We start from the raw sequence: 18,426 nt of genomic DNA, 5'->3' as shown, positions 1-18,426 counted from the left end.
ACCCTGGACTCTGACCTCATAGGTAGCAATGAATATCCTAGTAAGAGCACCAGTGGAAGGGGAAGCCATGGGTCCTGCTAAGACTGAACCCCCAGTGAACTAGACTGTCGGGGAGGGCGGCAATGGGGGAGGGTTGGGAGGGGAACACCCATAAGGAAGGGGAGGAAGGGGTTTGCCAAATGTACATAAGAAATACTCAAGTTAATAAAAAAAATACAAAAAAAAAAAAAAAAACAGTAAAAAAAAAAAAACAAAAAAAAAAAAAAAAAATATTAAGCCAGAATTGCTCCTATCTAAAGGAAATACAGAGACAAAGAGTGAAGCAGAGACTGAAGGAAAGGCTATCCAGAGACTCCCCCACCTAGGGATCTATCCAATTTAGATACCAAACCCAGACACTATTGCTGATACCAAGAAGCACCTGCCGACAGGAGCCTAGGACAGCTGTTCTCTAAGAGGCTCTGCCAGAGCCTGACCAATACAGATGCAGATGCTTGCAGTCATCCATCAGACTAAGCACAGGGTCCAATGGAGGAGTTAGGGCAATGACTGAAGGAGCTGAAGGGGTTGACAACCTCAAAGGAAGAGCAACAATGTCAACCAACCAGAACCCCTAGAGCTCCCAGGAAATAACCACCAACCAATGAGTACACATGGAGGGACCCATGACTCCAGATGCATATGTAGCAGAGGATTGCCTTATCTGGCATCAAATGGAGGGGGTCCCTTGGTCTTGTGAAGTCTCTATGACCCAGCATAGGGAAATGCGAGGCTGGAGAGGCAGGAGTGGGTAAGTGTTTGGGGGAGCAGCTTCACAGAATCAGGGGGAAGGGAATGGAATAGGGAATTTGTGCAGGGGAAAATAGGAAGGGGGTATAACATTGAAATTTAAATAAATAAAATAACCAAAAAAGTCCAAAACAAACAAACAAACCCCTCCAAAAAAATCCTGTTTGATTACCACATAGTTACAACTTTTAACTTAGAATTAGAATATTATCAAAGAAAGAATTCTTTCTATAGTGCATTACTAAAACCTTAATTCATGCAGAAAAGTATATTACAGATGTCTAAGTGTGGACAGACACATTTGCTTCTGTCCCTGCATGTAATGTTGAGATTTAAAGATATATTAAAACTTTGATAAGGATGAATTTTTAATCATTAAGCAATAATGAGACACAGATATTATAACTATTAATATAAAGATATCATTGGCACATTGCTTTATTAATATAAAGATATCATTGGCATGATTGCCTTGTTTACTGAACTCTTCAAGAAACTTGATCCATTTTGAGATTCATCAGAATCTTCCTTCTATTTCTTTGTGTTGCTTGATTTTCACATGAATAAATGGAAAACCCTCAGCCAAGACGCTAAACACTGTACTGAAACTCAAGTTACGTGTGTCAATCCATGGTTCTCACCTTCTAAGCCTTCCATTTACTTATAGGCCACAAATCAGTATATTCGCAGAGCACAGCTACATTTTGAACGTATTCTTTGTGATTAATTAGCTCCATTATTTGCTAGACAGAGCCTTGCATTAATCTCTGAAATAGATCTCCAATTTACACATGGAGATAATTTAGATCATCATTTTTCTGCTATTTCTTCAACTAAAAGGACAATATTTTTTATAACTGAACATCTCACGACAGTAGAAAGATGGATTCTCCTGTCCATTTTACAAATGAGACATATTATTAAGGAGATGTAGTTGTGTAATATCAACACATGAGTATATTATTATGGACAGGATAATAAGTAAAATATGCAGTCTAAATGTAAGAGGTTGCATCTAGTGCTATAACATTTTAGAAACAGAGGCTTCAGTAGGTAACAAAATCTACCAACTGTTCTATTATTGAAAACTGAGAAATCAGATCAGATATTTCAGGATATTTTTAAACAGTTTTTTCCATGTCCTAACATCCTAAAGAAGAGAGTGGATGTTACAAATGCAGAAATTTTAACTCCCTCCAAATTTATGCACTGAAACTGACTTCTTAAAGCAGCGTCAGCTGAACTTCACTAGATCAGTAACCTCATAACACAAAGGAAAACCCTCATTAAAATCCCAAGCTACTGAGCTCCCCACCTTGCGAGCATATAGCAGATAAAGGAAAAGACAAATCTGAAAGGATGGGAATCTGTGACTCACTAAACTATAACCCACTTGTCACAAATTTACTAGGACCTGTAACATGGGACACTAGTCTTCAAAAGTGTACAGAATATGTTAAATGCAGGCTTCCATGTCTTTGATATTCTGCTCAAACAAAAACAACACAGTAGGTCAGGAAGGACACTATACAATGAGGAAAAAGACTTCCAAAGTAGGCTGATGAGATTCACATGCAGCCCTGATACATTACTATGGTAGCTTTTCTCAAATCAATTGCTCTTACAATATTACCTAAAAAGTGTTACCTAAAACACTTCTTTGGAAACATGACTAGATATGTATGATGCTCTGCACAGTATCCAGTTTAATTCTTTTTCGATAAATAATATTTACAATTCATTCAGTATAATTTTTGTAGCTATAAACTGTCAGAAAACATGAATAAAAAATTGCTAATACAGAAGGCAGGAGGTAACATCAACACAAGCTTTGCTCCTTTGATGGGACAGCTCTCCACTGAGTGTTTAATCAGGAGGAGTTTCCTGTTTTCTTAATGGGAGATTAATCCTTGTCAGGGGTTTGGAAGCTGATTCAGTTAAGTCATCACTCTATCTAAGGAAGTAATTTCCTCTGCGATGGTTTCCTGTTGAACGAGACAGTATGAATAATATTCATGCAATATTTAATTGCTATGAGCATTTGAATAACTTTCGGTTTAAAACACCCTTTTCTTAGTGAATATGCTAGACAGACAGATGCTTTTGTGTTCACATTCTGAGGCCATCCAACTTCTAGTAAATCACAGAAGAAAATGATTTCTGCTTGTCATTTTCTACTGAGCACAGTATTTCCATGTATTTCACATCAAATTGCAAATATTTTTAAAAATACTCAATTTTAAGTCACTCTTCATACATTTTAAAGAGTGATATTGATTAGAGTGGGTGAACATTTGCAGAATATCTCAGGCCTATAATAATTTTGACTTCAGTACATTTCTCCTTACAGCAGTTCCTCGCGTATAATATGAGCATGCGGTCCTCCGCATGCCTAACTACATGGACACGTACTTGTACTAATGCATGTACTGATTTTAGTTACACAGCAGTGTCTGTGCCTAAAATTCAATCGAATTACAAATTAACTTATAGTCTCACTTCTATTCTTCAATACTTAAGGTCTTAAAATCAAGCAATTTCAGGATTAATAGTTGTTTTAATTTTTCTAGACAAAGCAGACCTTTGTGTTATGTGATGATATTAAAATACCTGATTTCTGTAGGTATTGGGTTTACCGAGGCTGTCTTTTATACACAGAAAAGTAGAGCGTTTACAGTCAGAAGAATAGTGGTACGTGGTAGAAATTGTATCATTTTTACACAGTTTTCCTCTCATATAGAAATAACTCCCAAGACAAATAACAACTAATAAATGGTTTATTTATAATTGTCCTCTTTTAAAGCCCCCCAAAATTCAAGATCAGATAATGAGAATATTGACTAAGATACTATAGGTATGTTGACTGTAACCACAAGGGGCAAATGGCTGCATAGGGCTTTCATGGCAGTTACCCACTATGGGAACTTAGAGAGATGGGCAGTCCCTGCAGGGGCTACCCATGGATGCAGCAAGACCTCTGGGCCCAAGAGAGTAGCAGGCAATAGCTTGGGAAGGAAAATCCTTTTTAAAATATTTTCCACTACATAAGCTTCAGTACACCTTAAATCACTTAAATTGGAAATAGCCATGGCACCAGTAATATTAGAGATCATTATGAAGTATTAGAATAATGTCTTCCAATATCAAATATCAATTCTCAAAATTTCACTTCTTAATCAAACTCACCTGGGAAAAGGATCAAACATTTAAAAATAATTATAATAATAAATATTAAAAATAAAACAATTGGAAATATGTATAATATATTATATTAAATATCGTATTATATAAGATATAAAATTCTGATAATATATTTATACAGTTGATAATATTTATTATTTATATTTATATAATTATGACTGTTCTCAGTTCCTGGCAATTTGCATCAAAATTCACATCTTGCATTCTCTAAATAATTGACTGTTATATTGTATATATTTATAAAATTATTATATATTAACAATTATTATTATTATTATTATTATTATTATTATTATTATTATTATTGAGGTTGCACACCCTTATACTTTAGACTTTTATCTTCCTGACTTTGCCTTTCAACCACTAGGATTACTAATATGTACCACTGTCAAGGATCAAATTAATTTCATAGTTCTCTAGTGCATGATAAGATGACCAGCATCTTATATCTCTGGATCTTGATTATTAAGAAAATATCAAGTATATTTCTTGGGGAAATGGATGACACTTGGATGACATAAAAATTGCTTAAGCTTTTTTGATATTGACAGGTTATAAAGCGTTTTACCCACGATGGAGGAAGTAGAAAGCATACAAAGAGCGTACACAGAGTGCTTATTTACGAAAGATTTTAAAATATTTTCAGTATTTTGCAATTATAATTTACTTACATACATGTATGCATTTAGTATATATATATGTGTGTATATATATGTATATGTATATATATATATGTATATATATACATATGCATTAAATACACAAATACAAGCCTGTATACTGGTACTTATATGTGTGCAATTAAAGGGTTGACAATTTTGTACTGCATATCTAATTGGTGGTTTCTTCCTTGAGGAAGAGTCTACTACTCTCAGGATACCTTAGTTTTACCTAGCTCTTTTTGTAGGTTTAAGACCTTGGGACTTCTTGATGTGAGAAATATTGTGTTTCTTAGGAACAGAGGCAAATGAGAAATGCATGCTGTGCATACAATAGGTATTCTCTATAACCTGTAAGTTATATTCTACTGGTGATAATAAAATAACCAGTGAGATTGCACTCTGTTTTGAGAATGATTGCTTCTTACTGGATGTCTAATGGTGTCACTTTGTGATAAAGCTGCCTTAAAAGCAAGCATAGAATCCAGAATGAAATAAAATAAAATAACCCTTATACTACTTTGTCATTCTTTGAACTGGCTATCATTTCTTACATTAAGGATATGGGTTTCATTTTCTCATTACTCCCAAGAAAAATGAATATACACAAAGACACACACACACACACACACACACACACACACACACACACACACACACCTAGTAGTTGATAGTTATTCGAGAGAGTGGCAGAGTTATGGATATTGAGATGACTTGTATTGGAAATGGAGAGACCCTTGGCCTGTTCTGATTCTCATTATTCTTTTGCTTTCTCTTTCCTTCTAAAAGTTTTCAGTTCTTGCAAATTTGCATCAAGATTCCAATCTTGCACTCTAAACAACTGATATTGCTAAGCTGGGTGATACACTGGCTTTAAAATTCAAACCACATACACAGGTGATTGAATTTATACGAGCCCAGCTGAAATGAAGTTATATTGCTTTTTAAAGAGGAAAGTTCATCAAGGGTGTAATGGACTTTTCTCTTGACCCACCCAACTCCTTCAACCTATTGTTTTATTATTACATGGTCAAATGAATTGTTTTTCTTTCATAGTCTAGCATACAGAATTTTCAAAACATTATTCATTAAATAACAGAATATTTATACCTACAACAAAAGCCTCTCTATGCTTTCATAGAATAAACAAACAGAATGATACCAGAGGTCTATAAATATTTGAAGGGTGTAGAGAACATAAAGCTTGCTGTTTTTCCCTTTTGGTCTATTTTACAGCTCAAAGTACATAAAATCAACCACATAAGGTATGTTAATCTTGTTCATTTCTAACCATCTTATTTCTACAATGTATTAAGTATTCATTTATGTTTTGTCAGGTATGATGCTCTCTTAAGGAATAATTCCTTTGCCCGTTTAATCCCCATAGAACCATCTTGTCTCTTACCTTATTCTGCATCCTTTGTAAATTAGGCAGAAAGGGAGAGAACAAGTTATTGTTGTGCTATGAAATCTGTGTCCAAACAAGTAAAAATAAACATGGTATGTTTTAAAAATGTGGTATAATTATATCTCATTTGCAACATTAGTGATTTTCAATCCATTAACAATGTGAAGTGGGGTGGCCATCTCTTTGGTCCCTAGTAATTGTTTCTGGGAAGTTGCTAAACTAAATAATAGTTCTTATTCAAGAAGACTAACATTTCTGTTATAGGGAAATTACTCTATTCAACAGAGAAAGAAACAATTGAGGAAATGAGAACTCCTGGAATTGTTACTCATTTTTAATATGGATGTTATATCTATCAAATATTATATATGAAAACTAAAAGAAATATTGACATGAAAGTGTTGATTAGTGATATTTCTACATATATCATTAGAAATACCACTGAAAATATTATATCTGTACTCAAACATGTCTGTTATTTTTAAAAGTGAATGATGAGGGCAAAGTAAAGATATGATGAACTTCAATCATAAACAAACTATAAACACCAAACATAATTTAACTTGAAATACTTGTGTTATGAATTTCAGTAAGGGTAAATGTAAGAATATGGGATGTGAATCCAGAAAGAATGTTATGAATCCAAATTTATATCCCTAAAATCTACAGAATTTAAAGAATATTACAGTCAGAAGCTGCATTATTTTTTGTGTTTATTTATATATTTATTTGAGACTCGGTCTGACTGAGGGGTTCCATCTAGACTTAAATTTACTATCTGATTTCCACAAGATCCTGAGTGTTAGGATTAAAATTGTGTCTCCCAACACCCTACTGAAAGAGGGTTCTTAAACTAGTACTGGCTACCTAGCCAGCTACCAAAGACTGTTAATTCATGGTTCTTAGAGGAGAACCTACAATTGCCAGTTTGTTAACCCAACATAATCCCCAACTACATTACAAACATTTGTCCTTATAACCACAGATAAGTGCAACCCTTACCCCTCTTCAAGGAAAATACTCTTTTTAACAGACAGAAATTCATGACCAGTCAAAATACAGAGTTGTAGAGCAGTCTCAACTTATACACAACTCTGCATTAAGGTTCAGGGGTCATGGCAGAAGAGGAGGCTGGACAATTGTAGGGGGCAGAGTAATATGGGCTGTTATGAGATCTCCTAGGGATGTTAGAAGCTACACCCATATAGTTTGATCAACATGAATGCCTGAACATGGGCTGAACAAAGATAACAACAATAGATCGGCAAAAATGACCAGTGAAAGCCCAGGTTTCAACTTATTATAAAGCGAGCCATTAGAATCCATCCATTCTGACATAGCATAATTTTATAGTATTAATTTTGTTTTAAGTAGATTTTTCATAAAATACGAGATTCTGTTTGTAATGTATAGTCACATATACTTTCATGAAACATACAGGAAATTCATACTTAACTAAAGCAATAGTACATTGCGCGAATGGGTTTCTAACTGAATATGGGTTGAGATTGGGTAATACATGCAGTGTGAAGGTAAAATGTAACTGCTGTGGTGTCCGCACGCACACAGCTACTGCTTGAAAAAAAATTCCATCAAGAACCCACTAACAAAGTTAAATTGGAAGGAGGTTCAAGGTCTAACATCTTATTTAAAATGAATGTCTTCGGAATAGCTATACATTGCACTGATATTTAATATTTCACAGATGCATGTATTCTATTTGTATGGGTTATTACTAAAACAGAAGCATTTGATGAAATTCTTCCCTGAAGAACTGGAAGGTTTTTTAAATTTTCATGTTACAATGAATTTCTCAGAACAAATCAATGGAAGCAAGATAAAAGGAGCTATGATTCGAAGGTGTTTATATAATCATCTACTGGAGACAAAACTGTCTCTCTACATTAGATTTATTTCATAACCATTGGTCATTTTGCTTTATAACACACATTTCTTGTATTTCTATGAAAAGAGTAGAGGAATAATCGAAATTAGGACATGCAACCCCCCTTGGATGTGTCAAATGTCTTATCATTGAAATGCTGAAAAAATTAACTTTATCAATGGTAATTAGTTTATATAAGTTTAATGAGATGCTTGTTGTTTAAAGTATAGGTGAACACACTTGGCAATAAATACTACTATACAGTTGTATATGTTTATGTTTATTTTAGTAAAAACAAATAACTTTTAACATTTATATGTACAGATAGTCTGTATATCACCTACCAAGTTTTCTCATTGTTGCACTTGACAAGTAGGTGCAATCACTTGTTTTTTTGCTCTATTTCATTTTATTTTACAATGAACACATTATAATTATATAATAATATAATGTTCAATGTAGAAATAGCAATTGCTATTAATTTTATAGCACTATGTGGAATTATGTATTTAACTTTTATATAATTTTTTATACATCTATTTTATGTATATTAAAGGTTTTAATCCTCCAAAAGTCCCTAGACATTCCCAAAATCAATTTTTTACACTGCTTTTTAAGGTCAGATATTCAAACCTTCATTCAGTAAAGTGGTTTGAAAATTGATTAGAGCCAAGTGTTTTAAACAAATGTGATTCAATTCTTCTTTCATATACAAAATCTAATTTCAGGAAATTACATTTCCTCAAGCTTTAGGACAAACCTTCCAATTATGAGGACTATCCTCTTCTCCAAATCTCACTCCAGGATGGAAGTCCTCATCATTGTGGTCTGATGAGTACAGCTAGAAATTAAGAACCCTTCTGATTAGTCTGAACACTGTAATCACTTTGTCACAAAGCGTTCCAAGGATAGTGCTATTACAGATGACACTATTGCAATTTCTATCCAAATATTTTGTTCTGTATTTTCTCTCCTGTTAAAACTTTCTTTAGTCAATTGTGAGGTTCCGTCCTTCATTTGATTCACATTTCTCTTAAAGACAGATTGCACTTAACTCTGTTATAATAATTGCTATTTAGAGAGGGAACATATTTATTATTTACATGATATTATGTGAAGTAAATAATTATTTTATTTTTAATTCGGGGAAACAATTTGCCCACCTAATTGTACTTGTTAGGGTCATGGAAACAAATTCATCTAGTTTCCATATCCTGTGGTTTATAAAGACTTCTTACCTGAGGAAAAAATCCTTTAGGTCCTTTATGGTCTTGGTTACTTCACTCACAATATTTTCTAGTTCCATCAATTTGCCTGCAAAATTTATGGTGTCCTTGTTTGTTTGTTTGTTTGTTGTTGTTGTGGTTGTGGTTGTGGATGTTGTCATTTTTTGTTGTTTTTTTTTCTTTTTTGTTTTCTCTTTTTAATGGATGTTTTATTAATTTACACTTCAAATATTGTCTCCTTTCCCAATTTCCCCTCTGTAACCCCCCAGCACATCCCTCTATTACTTCAATTAGGGTGGTTCCCCCACCTACCCCTTCTTCACTCAGTGCCCTAGCATTCCCCTACACTGGTCCAAAGGACCAAAGGCCTCCCCTTCCATTAATGCTAGATAAGACAATCCTCTGCTACATACGAGGCTGGACCCATGGGTCCCTCCATGTGTACTCTTTGTTTGATGGTTTAGTCCCTGGGACTTCTGGGGCATCTAGTTGTTTGACATTGTTGTTCTTCCTATGGGGTTGCAATCCCATTCAGCTTATTCCTTCCTTCCCTAAATCTTCCATTGGTGTCCCTGTCCTCAATAGATGGTTGGCTGTGAACATCCACATATCCACCTCTGTATTTGTCAGGCTCAGGCAAAGACTCTCAGCCGACAGCTATACCAAGCTCCTGTCAGTAAGCACTTCTTGACGTCAGCAATATCATCTGGGTTAGATGTCTGCAGATGGAATGGATCCCTAGGTGGAACAGTTTCTGGATGATGTTTCCTACAGTCTCTGCTCCACTCTTTGTCTCTGTATTTCCTCTATACAGGAGCAATTTTGGGTTAATATTTTTCAGATGGGTTGGTGTCTCCTGTTTTAAATATCTGAATAATATACCATTGTGCAAATGAGCCAAGTTTCCTGTATTCATTCTTAAGTTGAAGGGCATATAGGCTGTTTCCAGCTTCTAGCTATTAAAAAAGAAAGCTACTATAAAGAACTTGGAAGACATGTCCTTGTGGTATGGTGGAGCATTGTAGGGGAATATGCCCAAGATCAGTATAACTGGCTCTTTGGGTAAAATTATTTCCAAAATCTTAGACACTGCCAAATTGATTTCCAGAGTGGTTATGCAAGTTTGTAATCCAACCAGCAATGGAGGAGTGTTTCTCTTTCTCCATATCCTTGCCAGCATGTGCTGTCACATGAGTTTTTGATCATAGCCATTCTGATTGGTATAAGGCAGAATCACAGCATTGTTTTGATTTGCATGTCCCTGATGATTAAGAATGTTGAACATTTCTTTAAGTGCTTCTAGGACATTTGAGAGTCCTGTTGTAAATTCTCTGCTTAGTCCTGTACCACATTTTAAATACAGTTATTTGGTTTTTGTGAATCTAACTTCTTGAGTGTAGGGCAGTGGGCTAAGAAAGATATCCTGACTCTTGGTTAAGATAGGGAGAATCCCTGGAGACCTTAAGAGGGACCGCAGGAGCATTTACAGTCTCCCGGAAAAATCAGGCCCTTCATAGCTACAGTCCCTCACAACCCCCTGTAGAGAGGTTTGAGACAGATCAGTCACATAGGGCAACACCCAAAATCCCTCCTCCACAGGTGACCACAGTTTACATAGCCTCAAGAAAGATCAGTCACTTAGGGCAACAGTCCAAGCTCTTCCTCCACAGGTGAGGACTTGGCCATAGGTATGTAGGCTTGAGACAGATCAAGCATAGAAGCAGGACCACACCCCCAAATATGTAGATGAGGTATTCCCAAGCTCTCATGCCAAACCAATAGGAAGTACCTGCTCTCAGATACTGACCCATCCAAAAACTGTATTTAAGAATCATGTTCAGTGTGATTGTTGGGGGGAGGGTGGGGAGGGGAACACCATAAAGAAGGGGGGAGGGATTAGGGGTGTTGCCCGAAACCGGAAAGGAATAACATTCAAAATGTAAATAAGAAATACTCAAGTTAATAAAAAAAAAAAAAAAATCATGTTCAGGCTGAACACCTAGGAGTGCAAACATCCTGAGACCACAGGACAGACTGCCACTTCTGCACACATCTGCCCACATCCCCGGTCCAAGGGGGAAACTGTCCAGTGCCTCTGGACACAAGAACATAGGAACAGACAGTCGTTGGTACCCACGGTTCCGGTCTGTGCCCAGGACTGAACTGAATGGGCCAAACAGCTCCCTGCACCTAAATCCCACAGGGGAGAGAGCTGGACCCTCAGAAGCGTGAACACTCTGAGAAGTCAGAGGAGATACCCTCTGCCCACAGTCCAGACCCAAGAGGGAATCGACTAGTGCCAACTGTGCACCCTGGGTGCAAGGACCTAGGAGCAATCAGGTGCAGGACCCTTTGATTCCTCCTGGCGCCTAGAACTGGAAGACAGTCTCCAGGAGCACCAACACACCTGAAAGCAGCGGTAAGACCCACTTTTCTGCTACCAAGTGACCTGCCTGGTGGATTCAGGACACACAGAGGCAGAAAGTCCTCTGGGTCAGGGCACTTCCTGTTTCTGGCTCTGCCCGGAAGTAAACTGATACCATCCCACAGTTCTCTGAACTAAATCCCATGGGGAAAAGAGCTAAACACCCAGGAGTGTAGACATCCTGAGACTGCAGGAGAGAGTGCAACTTCTGCACACATGTACCCACATCCCTGGTCCAAGGGGAAACTGCACAGTGCCTCTGGACACAGGAATATAGGACCAGACAGCTGCTGGTACCCACAGTTCTCGTCTGCGCCCAGGACTGAACTGAACTGGCCAAACAGGTCCCTGTAACCAAATCCTGTGGGGAGAGAGCTGGACCCTCAGAAGTGTGGACACTCCTGAGAAGTCAGAGTATGCTCTGCCCACAGTCCAAACCCAACAGGGAATCCCATAGTGCCAACTGTGCCCACTGGGTGCAAAGGCCTAGGATCCTACAGCTGAAAGACCGTCTCCAGGATCGCCAACACACCTGAAATCAGAGCACCTGTTCTCAGAAAAGGCTGAAAGAAAACAGAAAATCAGTTCTACTGGAGTGCTGACAAAGAGTGCTAGAGCAGGGTTAAGTCACTATCAGAAAGTGCAAGGCAAGCAAATACCAGAGACAACCCAATGGCTAGAGGCAAGCGTAGGAACCTAAGCAACAGAAACCAAGACTCCAAGGCATCATCAGAGCCCAGTTCTCCTAGCAAAGAAAATACTGGCTATCCAAACATACAAGAAAAGTAAGATTTAGATTTAAAATTACATTTTTTTGATAATGATGGAGGACTTTAAGAAAGACATAAAGAACTCCCTTAAAGAAATGCAGGAAAATACAAGTAAACAAGTAGAATCCCTTAGAGAGGAGACAAAAATCCCTGAAAGAATTACGGGAAAACACAACCAAACAGGTGAATGAATTGCGAATGGAAATAGAAGCAATAAAGAAAGCACAAAGGGAGACAACCCTGGAGATAGTAAACCTAGGGCAGAGATCAGGAGTCATAGATGTAACCATCACTAATAGAATACAAGAGATAGAGGAGAGAATCTCAGGAGCAGAAGATACCATAGAAAACATCGACACAACTGTCAAAGGTAATGTAAAACAGAAAAAGCTCCTAGCCCAAAACATACAGGAAATCCAGGACACAATGAGAAGATCAAACCTAATGATAATAGGTATAGAAGAGAGTGAAGACTCCCAACTTAAATTCTTCAACAAAATCATAGAAGAAAACTTCCCTAACCTAAAGAAAGAGATGCCCATAAACGTAAAAGAAGCCTACAGAATTCTGAATAGATTGGACCAGAAAAGAAATTCCTTGTGTCTCATAATAGTCAAAACACCAAATGCACAAAACAAAGAAAGAATATTAAAAGCAGTAAGGGAAAAAAAGTTCAAGTAACATATAAAGGCAGACCTATCAGAATTACATCAGATTTCTCACCAGAGACTATGAAAGCCAGAAGATCCTGGATAAATGTCATACAGACCCTAAGAGAATACAAATGCCAGCCCAGGCTACTATATCCAGCAAAACTATCGATTAACATTGAGGGAGAAACCAAGATATTCCATGACAAAACCAAATTTCCACAATATCTTTCTACAAATCGAGCCCTACGAAGGATAATAAATGGCAAAGCCCAACACAAGGAGGTAAACTACACCCTAGAAAAAGCTAGAAAATAAGATCCTTGCAACAAAATGAAAAGAAGAGAACCACACAAACATAATCCCACATCCAAGTATGAAAATAACAGGAAGAAACAATCACTATTCCTTAATATCTCTCAACATCAATGGACTCAATTCCCCAATAAAAAGATACAGATTAAAACACTGGATACACAAAGAGGACCCAGTATTTTGTTGCCTACAGGAATCACAATTCGGAGACAAAGACAGACATTACCTCAGAGTAAAAGACTGGAAAACCACTTTCCAATCAAATGGTCTGAAGAAGCAAGCTGGAGTAGCCATTATAATATCGAATAAAATTAACTTTCAACCAAATGTCATGAAGGAAGAACACTTCATATTCATCAAAGAAACATTCTCAGCTAGGGATTATCGAATGGCCAAAAAGCACCTAAAGAAATGTTCAAAATCCTTAATTATCAGGGAGATACAAATCGAAACAAGCCTGAGATTCCACCTCACACTAGTCAGAATGGCTAAGATAAAAACTCAGGTGACAGCAAATGCAGGCAAAGATGTGGAGAAAGAGGAAAACTCCTTCATTGTTGGTGGGATTGCAACTGGTACAACCACTCTGGAAATCAGTCTGGAGGTAACTCAGAAAATTTGTCATTCCACTACCTGAGGATCCAGCTATACCTCTCCTAGGCATATACCCATAACATGCTCCAACATACAACAAAGACACATGCTCCTCTATGTTCATAGCAGCTTTATTTATTATAATCAGAAGTTGTAAAGAACACAGATGCCCTTAAACAGAGGAATGGATTAAAAATGTGGTACATCTACACAATGGAGTACTACACACCTATCAAAAATAATAACTTCATGAAATTCATAGGCAAATGGAATGAACTAGAAAATATCACCCTGAATTAGGTAACCCAATCACAGAAAATCATACTTGGCATGCACTCATTGCAAAGTAGATATTATCCAAAAAGTTGGAACTACCCAAGACGCAATCCAGAAGCTCACAGGAAGCTCAAGAAGAAGGATGACCAAAATGCGGATGCTTCCACTCCTTTTTTTTTTTTTAATTTTTATTAACTTGAGTATTTCTTATTTACATTTCGATTATTATCCCCTTTCCCAGTTTCCAGGCCAACATTCCCCTAACCCTTCCCCTTCCCCTTTTATATGCGTGTTCCCCTCCCCAACCTCCCTCCATTACCGCCCTCCCCCCAACAATCACATTCACTGGGGATTCAGTCTTGGCAGGACCAAGGGCTACCCTTCCACTGGTGCTCTTACTAGGCTGTTCATTGCTACCTATGAGATTGGAGCCCAGGGTCAGTCCATGTATAGTCTTTGGGTAGCGGCTTAGTCCCTGGAAGCTCTGGTTGCTTGGCATTGTTGTTCATATGGGGTCTCAAGCCCCTTCAATCTCTTCCAGTCCTTTCTCTGATTTCGTCAATGGGGGTCCCGTTCTCAGTTCAGTGGTTTGCTGCTGGCATTTGCCTATGTATTTGCTGTGTTCTGGCTGTGTCTCTCATGAGTGATCTACATCAGGTTCCTGTCAGCTTGCACTTCTTTGCTTCATCCATCTTATCTAATTGGGTGGCTGTATATGTATGGGCCACATGTTGGGCACACTCTGAATGGGTGTTCCTTCTGCCTCTGTTCTAAACTTTGCCACCCTTTTCTTTCCCAAGTGTATTCTTGTTCATCTTTTAAAGAAGGAATGAAGCGTTCCCATTTTGGTCATTCCTCTTGAGTTTCATGTGTTCTGTGCATCTAGGACAATTCAAGCATTTGGGCTAATAGCCACTTGTCAATAAGTGCATACCATGTGTGTTTTTCTGTGATTGGGTTAGCTCACTCAGGATGATATTTTCCAGTTCCATCAATTTGCCTATGAATTTCATAAAGTCATTGTTTTTGATAGCTGAGTAATATTCCATTGTTTAGATGTACCACAATTTCTGTATCCATTCCTCTGTTGAAGGGCATCTGGGTTCTTTCCAGCTTCTGGCTATTATAAATAAGGCTGCGATGAACTTAATGGAGCACGTGTCTTTGTTATATGTTGGAGCATCTTTTGGGTATATGCCCAAGAGAGGGTGTAGCTGGGTCCTCAGGTAGTTCAATGTCCAATTTTCTAAGGAACCTCCAGACTGATTTCCAGAATGGTTGTACCAGTCTGCAATCCCACCAACAATGGAAGCTTGTTCCTCTTTCTCCACATCCTCGCCAGCATTTGCTGTCACCTGAGTTTTTGATCTTAGCCATTCTCACTGGTGTGAGGTGAAATCTCAGGGTTGTTTTGATTTGCATTTCCCTTATGACTAAAGATGTTGAACATTTCTTTAGGTGTTTCTCAGCCATTCGGCATTCCTCAGCTGTGCACTCTTTGTTTAGCTCTGAACTCCATTTTTTAACAGGGTTATTTGTCTCCCTGCGGTCTAACTTCTTGAGTTCTTTGTATATTTTGGATATAAGTCCTCTATCTGTTGTAGGATTGGTAAAGATCTTTTCCCAATCTGTTGGTTGTCATTTTGTCCTAACCACAGTGTCCTTTGCCTTACGGAAGCTTTGCAGTTTTATGAGATCCCATTTGTCGATTCTTGATCTTAGAGCATAAGCCATTGGTGTATTTTTCAGGAAATTTTCTCCAGTGGCCATGTGTTTGAGATGCTTCCTCACTTTTTCTTCTATTAGTTTGAGTGTATTTGGTTTGATGTGGAGGTCCTTGATCCACTTGGACTTAAGCTTTGTACAGGGTGATAAGCATGGATCGATCTGCATATTTTGATGCTCCTACTCCTTTTTAAAAGGGAGAAAAATATCCATAGGAGAGTATATGGAAGTAAGTTTAAAGGAGTGACTGAAGGAATGGCCATTCAGAGCCTGCCCAACATGTGGCCCATGTATATACAAACACCAAAACTTGATAAGATTGATGAAGCTAAAAAATGCAGGCTGAAAGGGTCCAGATATAGATCTATCCTGAGACACACATCCAGAACATGTCCAATACAGAGGTCAATGCTAACAGCAAATCACTGAACTGAGAACAGGACCCCCTTGGGGGAATTAGAGGAAGGATTGAAAGAGTTAAAGGAGCTTGCGACCCCATCAGAACAACAATGCCAACCAAGGAGAGCTTCCAGGAACTAAACCACTACCCAAACACTATACATGGACTGACCCATATGCATATGTAGCAGAGAATAGCCTTGTTGAGGCACCAGTGGAAGGGGAAGCACCTGGTCCTGCCAATGCAGGGGAACATTTGGGGGGGCACTAAAGGGGATTGATGGGGAGAATACAGGTCTGGGGGTGGATGAGGGGATGGGGGATTATGGACAGGCAACTGGGAAAGGGAATAACATTTGAGATGTAAGTAAAGAAATATATCAATAAAAAGAAAGAGGAAAAAAATAATCATGTTCAGAAGGATTAAGTATGCAGAAATTACTTTATTGTCCCTGAGCTTCTGTCCTAAGTGGTGTAACACCACTGCTTGGGGAAGAGATCTGCTCTCCCAAGATCTGTGAAAGGAGCATCACCAGCAGCAGAGGCAGCAGAAGAAGTCCCCCCTCCCTGCCTGAGTTCTCTCCCCCTTTGCCTGAACCCATGCATCTAGCCAGGCCACAGATTGCCAGGGAAAGCCCCTAGCATGCAGCACCACAAATGAGTTCTTCATATATTTTGGATGTTAGTCTTTTATTGCATTTAGGATTAGTGAAGATTTTTTTCCCACTCTGTAGATTGCTGTTTTGTCCTATTGACTATGTCCTTTCCTTCAAAGAAGCTTTCAGGTTCATGAAGTCTCATTTATCAGTTGTTGATCTTAGAGCTACAGCCATTGGTGTTCTGTTCAGGAAACTGTCTTTTCTACCAGGTGTTCAAGGATATTTTCCAGTTTCTTTATTAGATTTAGTATGTACACATTAGTTTGAGGTCCTTAATCGATTTGGACTCGAGTTTTGGGAAGGGTGATAAATATGGATCAACTTTATTGTTCTAAATGCAGATATTAAGTTAGATCAATACCATTTGCTGAAGAATCTTCCTTTTTTGTTTGTTTTTTTGTTTTTCTGGGTTTTTGTTTTGTTTTGTTTTACAAGGTAAGAATTGTTCTTTCAAGGTCAGTCAAAAATTCAGCTTGGATTTTGATGAGAATTGCATTAAATCTATAGATTGCTTTTGATAAGATGTCCAATTTTACTATATTAGTTCTATTGATATATAAGAATAGGAGCTATTTTCATCTTCTGATATCTTCTCCAATTTCTTTCTTTAGGGACTTGAAGTTCTTGATATGCCAGTAGTTCACTTACTTGATTAGAGTTAAATTGAGGTATTATACATTAGTTGAGGCTATTTTGTTTCCGTAATTTCTTTTGCTGTCCTTTTTCATTTATATGAAGAGATCTATTGAATAGTATGTCCTCACTGGCAAGATGATATTAGCCATAAATTCCAAGATACCCAGATACATTCTACAGACACAAAGAATCTAAACAAGAAAGAAGGTCCTAGTGAGGATGTTTTAATTTCACTTAGGAAGGGAAATAAAAGAGTCATAGGATGCAGAAGTAGGGAGGGAATTGGGTGATGAGGGGATGGTGGAAGAAAGAAGGTCACCTATCAGGAGTGGGGAGAGACAGGAGAGAGAACCAGAGGCCCAGCCGAATGAATGGAAATCTGAATCTGCCAGGGGAGGGATGTGAAATGCCAGAGACCTGGGATAGTGGAGTATCTCAGGAGTCAATGCAAGTGACCTTAGCTAAGACTCACAGTCCTGGGAATATGAAACCTGAAGAGGCCACCTCTAGTAGCCAGGCAGGAACTTTAGTGTAAGGATAGGGACACCAACACACCCATAACTTACTCTACCTAACTCTGCAGAGACTTGATAGAGCAGAGGGGCATAAAGGTCAGGTATCCTGTCAGAGAAGAGGGGAAAGAGGAGGAGGCAGTGATTGGGATGTAAAATTAATAAGTATGTAGATTAATAGAGAAAAAGTCCTCTAGGTCTTCCTGTACTTAAACTGGACAGAGGACTCAGAGACTTATATCCTCTTAATCAAATGCAGTGCCATCTGACAAAGTTTTAAATTATTAAGCTTCAATA

The sequence above is a fragment of the Rattus rattus genome, chromosome 17 (assembly GCF_011064425.1).
Source record: "Rattus rattus isolate New Zealand chromosome 17, Rrattus_CSIRO_v1, whole genome shotgun sequence".
Classification (NCBI taxonomy): Eukaryota; Metazoa; Chordata; class Mammalia; order Rodentia; family Muridae; genus Rattus; species Rattus rattus.
Note: the sequence above shows the minus strand (reverse complement) of the source record.